General features: G+C 55.4%; 1 protein-coding gene across 4 annotated transcripts in view; it reads right to left on the bottom strand.

The window, feature by feature from the left end:
• The window catches only part of ZFHX3 (zinc finger homeobox 3), a 448,729-nt gene that overhangs the window by 113,440 nt on the left and 317,275 nt on the right, over positions 1 to 18,014 (bottom strand). The window contains exon 1 of one of the 4 annotated variants that reach the window (XM_053952498.1): positions 14,593 to 14,709. The exons of 2 other annotated variants lie outside the window; for them this stretch is intronic. The gene's annotated coding sequence lies outside the window, so the exon portion shown is untranslated. Of the gene's footprint in view, positions 1 to 9,037; positions 9,112 to 14,592; positions 14,710 to 18,014 lie in introns of those variants that run through there. One more of the 4 variants, XM_053952499.1, reaches the window with a different exon arrangement.

Raw genomic sequence — 18,014 nt, 5'->3', positions numbered from 1 at the left:
AATTTATCAGAAATCTGGAAGCCAGAAGATATTGTTTGAAGAAAAAAGGCAGCAGGAGTTTGAACACTTAGCATAGGCTGCCCAATCAGGCACTCAGCACTAAGCGTTTTACAGCAGATGTATCAGCCGCAAAGGAGGCCAATATGATATGATTAAGAGCTAACTTGCTTCCTCACATGCCACACAGCCTTTTTAAGCTGCTTCTCACCTCAGACCTTTGCACTGAGACAGTCACTATAACCGAAACGTCCCACCAGCCCAAAATGGAACTAGAAAAATTCCTATTTCACTCTGCAAGATCCTAAATTCAATTCCCTCCTGCCTGGACCCTACCCAGGCTCACCTCGGTTTCCTATAAAGTCTCAGCTTTATGGAGTTAAAGACCCACTACAGCATTGGGAATCTGTACTGAAGGATCACAGAAAAATTGCCATTTCTGTACTTCCTCAGAAAAATTCAGCATGGCAGAAGAAAAGGTCTGCAGTGCCACATCCCTTTGCCTCACAGGGTGTGAAATGGAAAAACAACAGTAGGGAAAAAACACATCTCCCAGGTCCAAGGATGACAAACACTGCCGGATATGAGAAGCCTTTCTTCACCTCAGAGGGTTGTTGGAACAGGAAACCAAAATAAAATACTCCAAAGCCCATCTCTTCCATTAGTCCTCAGATGACTAGAAAACACGCAGCAATCTGTGCTCTGGAAATGTCTCTTGACCAGTGAGCTGCCACTCCTGGGAACTTCCCTTGACAGGATGGGGAGCTCCACGCTGATGGGTACATCCCCTCTTCCAGCTGGACACAATGCTGCACAAGCTACCATTCCACCGAAACTTCACTCCTCCATCCTCCTGCCAGGAGCACCAAGGCTCCAAAAATGGCTAAGGTGACAAGTATCAACCTGGGGCAAAGAGTCTCTGGTTTCCAGGTGGAACTTGCCACTCCCTGGCCTCAGGCTGGAGGCTGTCACCCCTGCTGCTGAGAAGCCACAGCCCTGCCTTCCAGGGCGAAAACAAAGGTTTAAAAACGAAACAGAAGTTCTGACGCAATAACTGTGAAAAAGCCTTGGCTGGAGGGCAGAAGGAGGGAGGGTGGGACAAGCACAACTGCCTGGGCTCCTGACATGGCCGATGGGATGGCCGGGAGCCACAGCCCGGGCACCACCACGGCCCCCTGGACCAGCTCCTGCCAGGGGTGCCCAGGGTCTCCTTGCTGCCCACCCCACCTGCCCCAGAGCACGGCAGCTAATCCCTCCAACCTGTGGCTTGGGCAGCTCTGGCAGACCCAAACACCTGTGGGGCCCAGAGAAAATCAGACGGAATGAAAGATTAAAATGAGTAAAATCCTTGAGCCCAAACAAGGACAAAGATACCATTCTTGGGAGGGGAAGAAATGCCTGCCTTCCCCTCTATCAAAGCAAAAAAAAAAAACAACACCCAGCTGGTGTTGAAGGCCAGCAATTCCCACTCCATTGCTGCCATGTCCAGATCACCAGAGCCACCCTTGGAGCCTCTCATCTGGTAGGAATCATCCATCCCATGGTACTCAAGGTGCTCAATCCCAGCACTAGAAAGCAAACACTTGGCATCTCCAGGACATAGAGAGCTGGCTTGGTTCTGCTTGTCTGCAAAGCAACTACCAGAGCCAGGGAGCAAATATTCATCGGGACACCCAGAGCATCCAGATACTGCGACCATCTCAACCCCTCAGACACCTTTGTCCTGAGGTCCAGCAGGGTCTGCAGCCTGGGCCTGAACCCCCATAAGGACACCCGGCACTCTGGGCACGGGTGGAGCAGCTGAGACCACCGAAATGGGGAGAATAAAGACCTTTTGCTTAAGCTCCAGGAAGCAAAGAGAAAAAACACTAATTAACTCAGCAGCAAGTTGTTAGTATTTGCATACAAATGCAGCCACAAATCACGACAAACAAGGCAGGACAAGGCAGGCCCATCAGACACAGGGATGCAGCCCAGCTCCTGTGGGTCAGGCAGGCAGGCTGCCAGCTGCTCCGGGGGGCACAGGGAGCCCGTATCTCCACCAACACTCCAACCAGCAGCAACAGAAGCCACAGGGATAAGGTTTCCTTCCACATAAAACAAAGGAATGGGGTGAAATCTTCAGTCCCAGTCAAGAGTAAAGTAAGAGCTGCCGGAGGAAAGCCGACGTGGAAGCCGCTCGCTCGGGCAGCTGTGCTGCTCCTCACCCCGGATGAGGACAGGGCAGGCTTCCCACCGCGGTGGCTGTGCAGGGACGGACAGACCCACACCACAAAGAACAAATCACACCTGATGTAGCAAAAGAACGTGCCCAAAAGCCTAAACAAATGACCTGAGCAGAACAAAATCCAGCTACTGCAGCAGTTCAACAAGTTCAGCCTTCCAAAGCCGCTACAGCAGTAGGCTTTATCACACATTTCACCCGGTCGCCCCTCCTTGCTCTGGAGATTTCTCCTCCTTGCCTGGCAGAGGCTGCAGGTGTGCTTGGCATCGAGCCTCCCAGCTCAGGCCTTCCCTGCACACTGGCCAGCACCCTGATGGACTCAGAGCTCCCTTCGTTTACACACTTTGCATTTGCCTAATGAGTCACTTATTACTGCTGAGGGCTCAGTATTACACAAAATTTACTATTTTTCCTCTCGCAAAAAGACAAAACCTGCAATTCCACTGTTTGGGGTTTTGCTTAATTATGTGTCCCTCCCCCCAGTCCCCTCAGCTGGGATCTCAGGATTTACAGGAGAACTCCAGCAACTACCAGTTCACATTAAGGCGTAACCAAAAGGAAAAGAAATCTGATTTCTAATTTTAAATAGGAAACTCTCACTGGCAAGCTCCCAAGAACCCTTCCACTGTGACTTTTATTAACGGCAAGTTTCTCACGACTGCAGCTCCGAGCACAGACCACGGGCTCGGGCAGAGAGCAAAGCAGCACAGCCTGGCCCTGCCGGGGGGCACAGGGAGCCCATGGGGCACAGGGGGGCACGGGGGGCACAGCTTCCAGCGGTGGTGGCAAGCAGCAGCTCTGTGTCTGCAGCCAGCAGCCGGGCTCGGCGTGGTGCAGCATGACACATCCCAACAGGAGCCAGGTCCGGGCTGGCAGGCAGGATCCACGGAGCAGCTTCCCACCACAGCACACAACTGAACCTGAACTGACCTGAAAGAGCGTTACAGTAGAAATATTCTACTATATTCTAGCATTACAGTAGAAATATTCTACACTAGCTTTTTCTACTCCTAAATGCAAAGTTTCACAAGAGACGTTATTGAAGAAATCACAGCAGCTCTAACAGCTATTCCCATGCTCAGGTCCTGCAGCATCCAATTTAGAAACCATCCTTCTGGCTTTTGAGTGTGCGTTTGCAGGAGAAATCACTTCTGCTTGTCCTCACCTGGGAGCCAGTTCAGATCACATTTTCACTCTGGGGTATGATATTTTGCTGTACTAATGACTTTACAGAGAAGAAACCATTAAGAAATCATCAGTCTATGGAAACGATCCGAATCTGGAGTTTTTGCACAGGAATTGCTCTGTAACGACCAGGAAAAGGGGCGTCTACACAAAGATGTTCCCAACAGAGCCCCCACTGTGCTGGTGCTTGAATGTGGATGGGCAGACCTCAGCGTAGAGTCTAAGCACACCTGATGTGCAAGCTCGCAGAGAACACTACACATGCACAGCTGAGAGCCAGGAGAACATCCAGACCCAGCACAATCCACACCAGGGCAGGGCACAGCGTGTGCCCAGCCACCCTCCCCTCTGCCAGTGGCGGGTGCAGCCTCTGCCACCAGTTACATCCCAGAACTCTGGTAGCAGGAGAGACACAAAAGAGACTCCTTGGACGTGAAATTAGGCCATTGCTTAAATAAAACCAAAATCTGTTTCAAACATTGCAGCAAATATTTGGTTTGGAGCTACGAAGAGCACTGGACAGTGGAGGAGGGAGCTTCCCTGGGAGGAGAAGGAGCTACCTGGGGCAGGTATGGACCCTTCAGAGAACAGGATCCAGATCCTTCAGAAAAACACTGGGCAGTGCTGCTGCAGAGAACAGGGTGGAGGGGGAGCAAACATATTGTTTGTTTATTTAAGCAGGTGAAACTACAAACAGAAGCCACGCAGGCTGCCAGCTCCAGGTGCTGGCTTTGCACGGAACACAGGGAACGCAGCGGGGCACGAAGCCCGCGGCAGCGGCTGGAGCGGGGCCAGAGCAGGACACAGCAGAGCCCGGGGACCAGGCCCTGGCTGCCAGCAGCCCCAGCTGCTCACCCTCAGCACAGCCCAGCAATTTCCACCCAGCTCCCCATGCCAGAGCTCCCGAAAGGAGAAGGATGCTCAGAAAGAGCCAATGGGGCCCAATGGGGACCAGCTCATCCTTCCGTGGCAGAAGGAGCTCATCGTTCAGCTAAGCCTAAGCCTCAGCCACAGCTCAGTTTCCTCAGGTGAAAGGGCTGCACAGGGATCCTCTAAGTTTAACCATACTGCTCTCCTGAAAGGGTAAAACAGTAATAAATTAATGATGACTAAAAGCAGTGCCTTCCTCCCAAGCACCCTACACCAAATGCACGCTTAGGTCCCAGCCCCACACTGGGACCCAGCTTTTGGCTGGGGCAGCAGCAGAGCGAGCTCTGGGAATAGTCCTAGGTCCTGCCTGCCTGTTCCCCTCTGCTCCAGCAAAGCCATTTCAACTCGTATCGCATAATTACTTCAACTTAAAGGGAAGCTGACAAAAAAACCAACCAAAAATAAAAATATTTTGAGGAAGCTTTTTTCCCTCCATCCTTTAGCAGTTTTTCTAACCCAGGTCCCTTCCCTAAAATACTTCCTCGTGCCACTGCCCAAAGCTGTGTTGTCAGCAAAATGAAAAAGCATCCAGGGCAAGGCTGGCCTTGGCAGCAGCATCAGTGTCACACACAGACAGGACACCAGCCCCTGCAGCCTCTCCAGGTCCTGCCTCAGCACCACTGAGCCCTCACCATGATCTACTTGCCAAGAGTTGCTATACACAGGTAGACAAGAGGAATTCAGTGCAGGCGTGCAAACACAGCAATGTGAACCTGCTTGTGTGAACAGGACATTCCTGTTTTGGTTTGAAATCAAGTTGCTTTGGTACAGCTCATAACTGTTTCCAATTCAATTAAGCCAAACTAAAATAAACCCTCCTTGAACTGAAAATAATGTCCACGGGGCATTCTAATGTGCAAGTAAATCCTTTGAAAAAATAATAATAAATCAATGAGAACTTTTCTAAGCAGCAAGAGTGCTGGTAAGCAGAAGGTATTTGTTCTGAAAACCTCTGAAACAGTCAGAATCAGGAGCCAAGCACAGTTTTCACCAGACACTTCTCAGAGCCCAACTGCACTGTTTACCTAAGACAGTTAAAAGGGTATCAGCAGCGTGAAATGCAGTCAGCTTCAAAGTCACAGTCTCAAGTCCTAAACATGCCACAGCAACCTCATTTTAGGCAAACACAGGCTCTATTTTCGTTCAGTGTTTCTCTTCCTCTGCTGTGCAAGAGGCTCATACAAGGAAGAAGGAACTTTAAAATATAAAACCAACCAAACAAAAAAACTTTCACACTCAAGACACCATGAAAATATGAAAGAACAACTCCTCTGTCCTTTCTCCCACAGTACTCACTATAGCTATTTCTACTGAAAGAAGCGTTATTTTACCATTTTCTTCCCCTTTTGTAAATGATCTGCACCCTAAGACTCTCAGACCTTTTATTTCCAGTCACCAGAGAGTCAGGAGCCATCCCTGGGGCTCAGAACTGCCCTAGCCTCCTCATAGTGACCTGCACCATGGGGCTGACTTCAGCTCCCCATCCCCTCTGTGCTCTGTGATGCACAGCCAAGAGCATCACTGGGAACTGTTCAACATCCAGGTAATGCCATTAATGGAGGCAGCTGAGTCTCAACACAAGTAAATTCAAGCAGCAGTTGAGAAATCACCCAGTCCTACTCCACAGTCCAGCAAGGCCTTCAACAAGACACAGACAAAGCTTTTAATATCCCAAATATTGGCATAGGGGAAAACTGTGACCACAATACTCCTCCCCTCCACCTCCTGGCACACTATGCTTCAATGGCAGCTGGAGCTTTTTTGGTTTCTCCACTTTTTTTTTTCGTTTTAAAACGCAGAAGACCCACTGAGCACTGCCAACAGTAAAATACACATGTCTGTGCCCGACACATCTCCACTCATTTCTCTAGCAGTAGAGAACTTCAGATGTCCAGAGGACAGCCAGTGCTTCTCGAGGAATCTCACCAAACGCATCTCACTGAACGCTGCTACTTCATGGCCTTCGTACCCAGAAGCAAGAAGGACCTGAGAAAAAGATTGCCAGGGGGGATAAAAACCAGTGTCCTGACATCCAGTTCCTGCCTAATGTAAGCAGACATCCACACAGCCAGTGGCTACTTGGACTCAAGGAAGGAAACCTCCAGTCCCAAGAGACCATCCCATCATTCCAGAGACATAAAGGGATGCTTAGAAGAGGAACATAGCTAGAGAAGTGGCTGGCTGGACACTTCCAGTTGCACTGCTAAGAGCCGGAGAACCTTGCAGGGGGCTTCTGGCAGCTAGGTCTGCAGTCCTAGGCACAGCTGGGAGGTTTCAAGGGACGAGAAGTCAGTCAGGTTGTTCCTCCTGTGAGGCTGACCCCAGCCACTGCTGTGCAGGACAGAGCTCAACCCTCCTCCTCCTCTTGCATGGGCTCCAAGCAACCCCCCAGGCACTCCCAGAGCTTGGCTCTGTTGTTCACACATCTGCAGTTCCCGGTGAAACCGCTGCAAGCCTGCCATGAAGGCAGCTTTTCACGCAGGCCTGCACTGGCACCAGACCGACCACCTGGGTAACTTCCAGGATCTCATGCAAACCTCCGGGACTTCCACGTCATCCAAAATAGAGAGGAAACAATGGAGAGGTTGGTTAAAATAAAGCAAGCAAAGAAAAAAAAATAAAAAATCTGTAGCAGCTCCTTCAAACAGGCACTGCTATTTGCCAAGGAATTGGTTTGTAAAATAGCAGAGGGGCATGTGGTGCTGACCACCCTCCCCAGGGCTGGCATCCCACACCAGCACACAGCTCCATGGCCAGCAAAGGGCACGGGCTGGCAGCAATGCCCGGCTCACCATCTGCCCTCCCCTCTGCCAGCCATGAGGTACTGTCACAAAACCCACCCTGCCAGCCCTCCTCCAGCACCAGCCTGCTGTGGGGCAGCGTGTGCCTCTTGTCCACCACCCTCACTCCTTGGCCAGTAACACGACCAGCCCAGCCAGCAGGCTCCACCACGCTGCCGCCTCCTCCGGCTGTGCTGCCGGCCCAGCGCCATGCCCACAGGAGCTGGGAACGTATGCCTGCCTACACCTTCACATCTGCCTTCTCTTAGACTTGGACTCCCTAGGACTACAAACCCCAGCCAACATGACCAGTCCTCCACCCCAGTGCTCTCTGCCCCAGAAAGCAGCAACGCCAGAAGGGATGAGATGGTGTCTCAGAACAAGGACCAACCAGCTCCACTCCTCCAGTACCACAGCACAGGTCTCCAGCACGATGCCCTGCTGGGAGGTGCTGAGGTGCTCTGGACAATCCCTCTGCTCCACAGCTGCCCCCAGTGCAGCAGGTACTCCCATTTTAAATTTAAGGATGCAACAATGCTGTGGGGATTTAAAACACGTTGTGATTTTTCACAATTAATCTCCACTTACAGTCCCTGCATGTGAACTACACATCATCCCATTTCATCCTCCAGCTGAGGCAAACACTTGGTGTCTTGCCCAAAGTCAGCGTCAGAGCTGAAACGGATCTTTTGACTTCCAAACAAGCTCACGGTGTTAAGCTGCTTTTAACTGTCTCTATGGAAGATGAAAAACAGCAAGAAGAAAGGAACTGGGGAAGGAAGTATGTAAAACTAAAAGAGACAAAATTAACAGGAGAAAATTAAAGAGGAGAAATTTAGGCTTTGACATTTGAAGTAGCTGTGTAGGAGCACACGTCTGGGTGCTGCAGACCCAGCTTCCAGAAGAAAGGCCAGAGCACCCATTCCTCAAAGTCGGATGCGAAGGCGCTGACTGCAGCGCCCTGGGGACACGGTGAGCCCTGCCAGCCCTCGAGTGCCACTGGGCGCCTTCATCTCCAGTGCCTGGGCCCAGTGCTGTCCTGGGCACCTGCAGTCCCCCACCCCCAGCAGCAGCGGGGAGGGATGCCCTGCTGCTGGCCCTGCTCCTCCACGGAGCTGAGCATGAATGACAGTGGGCCTGCACTGTGCTGGCAGCCGGGGTGCCTCGCTTCGACACCAACAAAGCAGAAGGTTAATTTGAACCTCACAGCCCTGCTGCTGCGCGCTTGTGCCTCCTCCTCGCCCTCCCTCCCCGCTCTCCTTTCTGTGCAAAGCCTGACATCTACAGTTCTGTCTGGCACAGTCAGGGGCTGCGGTGGGAACCGAGCAAGGACACGGGGACACGGTGGCCGGCTGCCCTGCGCTCCCCGGCCTTCGCTCACCCGCATGCCACAGCGCAAAGCAGCCTCAGCCCGATCAGGGGACACCAGGAGCAAGGAGTGCCCGGCAGTACCACTCCAGCGGCCACGAGCACGCTGCTACAGCTCACCCGAGAGCAGCCCCTGCACCAGCACTGACACCCAGCCCTGTCCAACGCTGCACACCCCAGGAACCACAGCCCAGCAGCGGCGCCTCCGCAGCCAGCGTGCAGGAGCCTCCTGCACCCCGGCGTGGCAGAGCCCCTGCTCTGCCTTCGAGGTGTCCAAGGGGCTGGGCACTAGCCTCTGCAACACCAGAGGTACAGCTGAAATGCACAAGCTGCTGTGCACAGCCTGAATCCAGAATACCTTCACACTGCAGGAGCAGGGCTGGTTTGCAGACTCTGCAGCTCTCAAACACCAAGTAGCTCCGTGCACTTCCCCTGCTCAGTCTCCTGAACCAACCTTCAGGCCTGCCGACATGTTTTTTCACCACATGGTACCTCAGCAAACACACCTTGGGCAGGAAGGCCCAGATTCTGCATCATCTCAAACAACACGCACCTGACTGCGCTCGTCAGCCCCAACAACCTGCACCTGGTGGCAGCTCAGCCAGCTGTGCCTCCGCACCCTCCTCACCTCCCCCTTCTTCACTCAACTCCATTACAAGACCAAAACCCTCTGAGCCCCCCACCAGACGTCACAGTCACTCAGGAAACCCAGCGCCCGACCCAGCAGGATCAAGCACGCCATCGCCATGTCACCATCAGCAATTCTGTCTGTGCGCCGAGCTCCGCATCGAGTGCCGCTCTGTTTGCACAAGGCAGCCGGTGGCAGCGTGGAAGGAGGCTTAAACCCCCTGCTACCCAACTGAGCCAACCAGCTGTTTTGGAGCCAGGCTGCCACCAGCCAGGAAAGCGCAGCTGGGAGCCCAAGGTGAGCCCAAGGCAGAGCACAGGTACGCTGCTGTTGGGACCCGAGGGTTTGGGAATAGCTCCCATCTTCCCTGGGCAGGGAGCCGATGCTTCAGCAGGCACGCTTGGGCCTCGTAAATAAACACTAAGAGCTAACACACTACAGGCCCTGCAGTCTCTGCTTTCCCAGATACCAGGGCAGGTGGAGGACCAGAGAAAACCTTTTACCAGAGCTGCCAAGCATGTTGTCTGCTCCAGCGTTACTGCCAAGCCAAGGAACCTGCACAGCTCAGCCCTCACCAGATTTAATACCTGAAAGCCTGGTTACCACAGGGCCAGCATCCTCATGTTCAACAGTAACATGCACCACACAGCTCAGAACACTGTGAAACGTTTGCTTTCCGGGGGGAAAAAAGAAAAATACTGCTGGTCCTCTTTGCCTTTTCATAGCGAGAGGCATGTTTGGCACTTGTGACATAATGAAATTACAATCAACAGCCAAGTGTCTCTCCCAGCAGCAAACTCAAGGGCAAAGCCGGGTGGCCGCAGCCTGCCAGCAGCACCCGCTATCATCCCACTGTCCCTCCACCTCGGCAGCGCCTGGAACGTGGTGGCAGCCACCACCAGCTGCGGCCTGTGTTGAGCTCCCTTCCTGACATCCCCGACCAAAAAATAATTTTGTGTGGGGACGAACTAGGACTGCGCTCACGGCCATGCCTGACACGATCCACACCTGGCGCTGGTAGTCCCGCACACAGCCAGCGTTGCTGTGGCGACGAGCACCCACCTCCCGCACCGACAGATGGACACGTCTGTCCGTCTGTCCGGCACAGCCAACGAGGAAGCGCTGGAAGCTCTGGCTTCTTGCCGGCACAGCGAGACCTCAGCGAGACCCGTAGCATCTCCGAGGGGAACGAGGAACGCAGGGGTGGCCGGGGCTGGTGGGATCCCCAGCCCAGCAGCAGGACCGCTGCCGGCAGCGAGGGAAGCCCGACTCATCCACCCTGTTTTGTTGTTTGTTTTTTTTTAAACGAGCTGGAATTTATCTATTTCTCCAATCCCTGCCTACACACAAACCCAACCTCGGGAGCAAACAAAAATGCCTGAATCGCAGATCAGAGACAAAGCAGAAGGCGAGCGGGCGGCCTGCTCCCGCTGCCCTCACCTCACCCCTCGGCGCGAGGCGGTTATATTTAGGTACCGCCACGGTCTGTGGTGCCGCGGCCCCCTCGGGCACGGCGCAGAATGCAGATTTTCCAGACAACAGACCACAACAGCTCCGTCAAAACCATTAGAGGCTGCGGCGCCCAGGCCTGCGCACAGATGTTTTGATTCCCACTCTCCTGCCACGACAGCCCTCGACAGCCCCATGGCTGCCGCCATGCGCTGGACACCCAGCCTGAATTTTGGCTGTCGAGCGGGGAGGGAGGAGAGGAGGGCAGCCCTGCTCCCCAGAGAGGAGCTCCTCTCTCTGGTCTCCCCAGGGATGGACAGCCACCCCCAGGGCTCCCAGTTGGCGTGGAGAACGACCCACCCTTAAGGAACGGGAGCAGCGCAGCGGGGACAGCCCCCACAGGCACCTGCTGTGGCCCCGGGGGCCTCTCCCAGGCTGAAGCCCCCAGAGTCATCAGTTGCAGGAGCCTGCAAGCGGCACAGGGGTCCGGCACGTGCCGGGCCAGAGGGACCTGTCGTGACCCGGCTTTGTTCACAGCGCACCTCTCCTGCCAGCCGGACGCACCCACGGCTACACGGCCCCCAAAGCCACACAAAGGCCAAACCTTGGCCGCGCTCTGATGAAGGGATGCAGGAGCTGTGAAATGCTCAGCCTCTCCCGAGCCTGTCCCTCCAGAATCGATCTCCACAGCGCAAACACACCTCCAGCCCCAGCAGGGCCGGCGCGCGCCGGCGCCAGCACCCACAGAAGATGGTTGCCGAAAATTCTCCCACCGCAGATGAGAAAGCAATGCTGGCAGGGAAACGCTCCCGCAAGGGATCGAGCCCCCACGGAACAAAACATGGCATGTGAATAAAGTTCATGTAAAAGCCCACTAGTCCTTCTTCTGCTTCTCCACGCAACATTTTTTTTATTATTGTTACTGCTATTTTGGAAAGCGGAAGGAGGTGTTAACAGGGAGGCTGACGCAGCCAGCTGTGCGTCCATCAGTTTGGGATCCAGCGATTCCTGCTGGAGCCGTTCAAGCACTGACCAGGCCCAAAGCAAATCCTGGCCTCTGGCACGACACCGACAGCAACCGGGGCGGGGGTCAGCGCAGAGAGATGAAAGAGGGACGCACGCCTCTGCTTTTGTCAGAGCAGCCAGCGCTGGGCCCCGGTGTGACAGCGGCCACGACAAGGCCAGGCGATGGTGCCAGGCACAAGGGGCCGCCCGCACCGCCCCGGCCCGCCAAGCAGCACCTTGGCTCGGTCCTGCGGGAACAAAAGGCAGCGGCAGGGTGGGAGGGAGGGTCCGGAGGCTCTGCAGCTGAGGACCAGTGCTGCTGCAGCCGGCACCGCTGCGCGGGAGAGCGGCTGGAGCCAACTTCCTGCTGCCCTCTGTTCACAAAATGACCGCGTTAAGAAGAAAAGAGGAGAAGGAAAAAATACAAATACAGGGAAGCAACTTCTGGGGCCAGATGCAGAGTTGCAGTCCCCTCTAATGTGCCTTTTCTTTGCTTTTGTTCCAGTGGAAGACAGCCTGCAGAGCGGGACCGGGCAGGAGGCAGCTCAGGCAGCCGCACAGGGGAAAGCCCTGGGCCGGCGGCAGCGCAGGAGCCTGGCGAGCCCTGGGCCCGGCCGCAGGGCCAGCACTTCACGGTGCTGGGGAGCCCAGCGTGATCCTGCCGCCGGGGCCCTGGGACACCCCGCTCACCCCCCCGGCTGCTCCCCGGCCTCCGCAGCCGAAAAGCCACGCTCTTCTTCGCTCGGTGCCGGACCAGACAGTGCTCCCTAATGAGGGAGCATTACAATCAGCTTGTAATGCTGAATTTTTAATGCTGCCGAGGGCTCTGTTACATAATAAAGGGGGAAAGGGGAGCAGAGGGCGGCCGGTGGGGCTGCCCGATCCCCCCGGCCATGCAGGTGGTGGCCCCGGCCCGCTGGCCACCCCTCGCACCCCCTGACCCGCCGCTTACCGCCAGCACCGCAGGACAGGGCGCGCACGACGCCCATCGGAGCTCCTGCCCTGCCGGGAGGGTTGCACAAACTTTCCTCAAGTGCGTGGAGGGGTGATGCCAAAACGCTGGCTCCGCACTCTGCCGCGGCTCGGCCGGGAAATGATTTAAAAGCAAAGTTCACGAGCATGTTAACGGCATGCTCTCGTATGTCCCCGCACACACGGGCTGCGCTGCGCCGCTCAGTAATACCCTAAGACTGTAAATCTATAACCACTGCAATGATTTAGTGATTAAAAACATGATAACATATTGTGTAACTGCAAACCACAGAATCCCTGCCAACTCTCCTCCGAGATACAGGAACAAAAATACAGAAAATGTGTTGCTCGCAGCGGTCTTCCTAAACTCGATGGAAAGATTTTAATAATAATGCAAAAAACCCCAAAAAAACAAACCCCAAAAACAAAAACCCAACCCAGACATTAGAAAAGGCTGGATATAAAGCAAGGGTAGGAAAAAAATATTTAAAAGATGGAATTTTAAATACGGATCTTGCTCTAACAAATTACAATCTAAACATGCCTCGCTTTTTTCTCTTTTTAAGTTTGTCGTAACTGGAATAACTGGTCTTGTGTGATGTCTTGCATATTCAAAGTGCTTTGTAATAGGATACGGAGACCAAACCTTATTTGCCTAAACTCAATGGGTTTTATTTTTTCCCCTCTCTCCCCCCCATTTCTTTTCCTTTTATTTTCCCTCCTCCCCCCCCCCTCTCCCCTAACAGGGGGAGGGTGCGGGGGGGAGGCAAAAGGAAGCGAGGGCTTTAAGCTGTAAGGAAAATACCTGAAAGGGGAAGCTGCAATCCGTAATACAGCGAGGAAAGCCAAATATTATACATATATTTTTAAAGGCAGCTATGGGAGTTTTGGCCTCTAAGCAGCCAACTTGACCCCATTTTCTCTATTCTCTTATTTCCTCCGTTGCAGGATTCCTGCACCTTCAGTTGTATTCGAACTCAATGTGACCCTAAGGAGGGAGTCACCGAGTCTCCAGAAAATTGCTCCATATTAAACAGGAGCAAGAAGAGGAGAAAGACAGCCGGCGCAGAGGGGACACGGCTGCGTTAGAGTCCAGGACATAGCGAGAGCAGACCCGAAGCACAGCGGGAGAAAGAAACAGACCTTGCTCGGAACCAATTTTTGTTTGTTTGTTTTAAAAAGAGGGGGCGGGGGGGGGGGTTGGCGGCCGAGAGGAACAGAATAATTAAAAAAAAAAAAAAAAGAAGACAAAGACACAAACGCAACCCAAATTATAAATAATTCACAGTCCGAATCCCGCGTGTGCGTGGCACCCACGCACGCCGCACACAGCCAGGGCACATACATACACACAGACACGCTCCCCTCGGAGGGTGCGAGCGGCAGCGGGAGCCCGAGCGCGGCGGGTCCCGGCGGGGACCGACAGGGACCGCGTTTCACGTAGCGCGATAAGCGCCGGGCGATGCAGCCCCGAGTCATTAACCCCGGCCCCGAGCGGGCTCGGCCTGCGGTGCCGCCCGCCCCCGCCGCGCTCCCGCACCGAGCCGCCCGCGGGGAACAAGAATCGCCGTTCCTATGCGCGGCCAGGCCGTGCGGGCCGCGGGGCGCGGGGCTCCGCGGGGCCGGGCCCGCCGCCGCCGGGGCAGTTTTCGGCACTTTCTTCGCCCCTTTGTTTTCCGGCGCGTCCCCGGCGCGGAGCGGTCGCGGCCCGGCGGGGTCCCGGGGGGCGCTGGCTCCGTGCGAGGCCGGGCCCCGCCGCGCACAAAGCGGCCGGGCGGGCGCCGCGCTCGCTGCGCGCCCCGCGGCCATGGCCGGCGGGCGGGGCGGGGGGGTCCGCGGGCGCGCAGCGGCCCCCGCGGCGCCGGCACCTGCGCGTCCCCGGCGGCGGCGGAGGGGCTCCGGGACGGCGAGCGGCACAAAGTTTGCTGGGGGATCCGGGGCGGTGGGTGGGAGCGGACGGGAGGGGGGGCCGGACCAGCCCCATGCAAAGCAGCCCGGGCGCCCCGAGCAGGAGGAGCCCGAGCGGGGGACAGGGCAGAAAAGTTGCCACTTACGCGGTCGCTGCTCCGGCGGCGGCGGCGCTTTTAATCCCGGGCGGCGGCGCGGGGGCTACAGATCCCATGCAGGCTGCGGCGGCTGCGGCGGCAGGAGCGCGGGGCTCCGCGGAGGGGCCCGGGGCAGCAGCAGCGGGAGCCGGGGGCAGCAGCCGGAGCCGAGCGGGAGCCGCCGCCGCCGCCGCCGCTGCCCAGCAGCAGCATCGTTGTCGGGGAGTTTGCAGCCCCCCGGAGAGAGGGGGCCGCGGGCGGCGGCAGCAGCAGCGGCGGCGGCGGGTCGGGGCGGAGCGGCGGGCGCGGAGCGGAGCGGGCGGCGGGCGCGGAGCGGGCGGCGGGGCTGGCGGTCGCCGGAGCAGGAAGCGCCCGGACTCAGATCTGATGATTGGGAAGAAAAAAAACTCTTTGGATCTTTATTCTGCTAATTAGTTTCCTGCAAAAAATGGCTGATTAGTGCAGTGCGCATGTGCCTCATTACCCAGGCACGACGGGAAGGGCTAATTAGCCACCTTCTGGATCAATAAGATTCAGCCCAGGCGGCGGGGGAGGGAGCGAGCGCGCAGGAGCGGGCGGGGGGAGCGCGGCGGCGGCGGCGCCGCACCGAAACTTGGGGCAAGCGGCCGGCCCCCAGCCCGCGGCGGGGGGGCCCGGCCCGGCCCCGCTCCGCGCCCCGCCGCGCTGCCCCGCTCCGCGCCCTGCCCGCGCCGCGCCGGGCAGGGCAGGGGGCGCGGGGCCGGCCGGCGGCTCCGCACCGCTCCGCGGCGGCGGGACCTCCGCGGGGCCACCTGCCCCCGCGCCCCGGGCGGGGCCGCGCCGCCCCGCGCAGGGCAGAGCCGGGGCGGCCCGACCCCCGCCGCCGCCGCCGAAGTTTCCCCGGCAGCCGCCGGGAAAGTTGCGTCCGGCGGCGATCGCAACTTTGCGCGCCGGCTCCGCCGCCGCCGCCGCCCGCAGCATCCCCGCAGCATCCCCGCGGCGCGGCCCGGCCCCGTTCAAACTTGGCGGCCGCCGCTCCGAGCGGGCCGGCGGATCAATGCGGCCGCGGCCGGCCGCGCTGGGAGCCGGGCTACAGGTTTCACCAGCCATCGCTGGCAACAGCTTTGTCATTTTCTAAAAATAAGAAGCTAAAAGTTATTGTAGAAGAAGGGGCTTTTTTTGTCCCCCGCACAATGTGCCTTTTGTGAGTTTAATGCCATTCTGGGGCTCTCTATGGCCCCGGACAATGGGGAACTCCAGGAGGCGGCTGTGCCTCTGCCTTTTTTCTTTCTTGCTTTCTCTTTTCTTCCCCCCACCCCCCTCCTCTTTTTTCCCCTTTTTTTTCTTTTTCTTTTTTTCTTTTTTCTTTTTTTTTTTTTTTTTTTAAGGAGAGGATGCAACATTCCTCCAGTCCCACCAGAACCTGCTTTGATTAAATAAATATTTCTCTAGCCTAACGGTAACGTTTTTCACTTTCTGCTCGAGTCCACGTCCGATTATTATTTAAAAATTTTATTTCCAGGAGCTTGTCCCTCCCTATTCCAGCCCTATTGAGAAATGTAGATTATGGCTGGGAACATGAGATTTGAATTTTAGGAGGAGGTGAACCAGTAAAGAACCTCTATCCAGGCTTCAGAAATATGTTTTTTTTCATGTTTCTGTAAGACGCTATTTTTATTATTAGCAGAAATGCATCTAAATTAAATCATGTCTTGAAAATCTAAAGGAGCTCTAATTTTTGCTTTTCTTTTTTGCTATTTTTATGCTTTTTTTAACCTTTTTCTTTTTTTTCTTATTTTTTTATTTTCATTATAACTCAAATAATTATCTTCATGGTCTGTTTCATAAGCTCTGAACAAGGAATGCAGTTGCGGTCAGTTTTTCCGTTTGGGAGAACCTTAATGTAGATGTATTTTATACTGCAAGGTAATAAACTGCATGTTTGTTAGTACCTATTATAATGAAATGTCTTGAGCTTTCCCTGTTTCTTAACGTGGGGGTTGACATTTGGAATTTTGACAAGTCCCTTTAAGTGGGATGGGGGTGAAGGAAGAGGATCAGGAATTTGACTGTGCTGTTGATGCATTGCTGGAAGTGTCTGGCGTTTGGGAGAAAGTCGCAGGTTTTAAGACTCAGGGTTCGATAGGTGCCACGGTTCTGTGGATGTTGTACCTGCCACCCTGGTGTGCCCAGTGACCCAGGCGTGCTGTGTGTGAGTCCTGGTGGTCGGATTGACTCCAGAGGGGGACCAGTTTGCATTTAAAAGCTGCCCTTAAAAATCTGTCACTCCCTGCTTGCTTGATACATGTCTGGTTTTATGGAAGAATAATTGTTAATGTATTCATCTTTCAGAAAAAAAAAAAAAAGAAACCAAACAAAAAACAAACAACACCCCTCCCCAAAAAAACCCACCAAAACAAAACCAACCCCCACCTGAACCCTAAAAAAAAGCCAACCCCAAGCAAAAAAAAAAAAAAAAAAAAAAAAAAAAAAAAAAAAACAACCCCAAAACCAACCAAGCCCCAAAGCGTGGAGCCCTGTGGGAATCGGAATTTTCAGGGCTGCTTGGTACGCTGCCTGGGAAGGTGCATGTAATTTGTAGCTCTTCTTGCTGAACGTGAACCAAACGTGGGTTGAGGAAGAAGTTGAGGCGAAAATAAAGTAACCCTTGTCTTTAGCACTTGGGCTAACTTAGAAAAGTGCCTCTTTTTCCCTGAGGCTGTGGATCTGGTGGCCCCGGCTGCGGGTGCTGCCTGTGGCCACGCTTTTTGCAGAGCAAAGCAAAAGGAAATGTGTGGGGAAGTTGGGGAGCAAACGAGTGCCTGTGGATGCTCCAGAAACAGGCACCTCCACAGGGACGTGTGCGAGCGCGGGCTGGAGCCATGGATGTTGTCTCTGCGCTTGCATCGTGAATTCGAGCTGTGTGCCGCTGTCCTCTAATTTCCCATGACAACATATGGATCCCATAAAGGCAAACATGCCGAAGTGCATCTGTCTGGGTAGTTAACACAAACCAAACATCCCCCGCTCGAGATCCCGCTGCTCCTCCGGCCGCGCTGCGCGGAGCCCTCCTGCCACAGCCCCTCGCTGCTCCGTCTTTCTTCTCCGTCGCGCTCCCGGGACGAGCCCGAGTGCCCCGAGAGGGAGGAGGGCAGCAGGCGCCGGGTCAGAGGAGCGGAGGGGTTAAGCGGGGAGAGGGGCGTGCGCCCTGCGGCCCCCCACCCTCCTGGGAGCTGGTCCAGCCCGAGCAGGCTCTGCCCTGGGGTCAAGTCCTAGGACATCTTTCCCTCCCCTCCTGGCAAGGCAGGAGCTCAGGCTGGGAAGGGAAGCAGCAGATGAGCAGAGGGCAGAGGTTTGCCCCTCGTCCTGGACACAGACGTCTGGAGGCTGGGGAAAGAGAGAGTTCCCAGTTTTCCAGGTTGCAAAAAGAGGTGGTGAGGGGAGGCTGTGTG

This window comes from Vidua chalybeata, chromosome 11 (genome assembly GCF_026979565.1).
Source record: "Vidua chalybeata isolate OUT-0048 chromosome 11, bVidCha1 merged haplotype, whole genome shotgun sequence".
Classification (NCBI taxonomy): Eukaryota; Metazoa; Chordata; class Aves; order Passeriformes; family Viduidae; genus Vidua; species Vidua chalybeata.
Note: the sequence above shows the minus strand (reverse complement) of the source record. Positions and strands in the feature narration are given on the sequence as shown.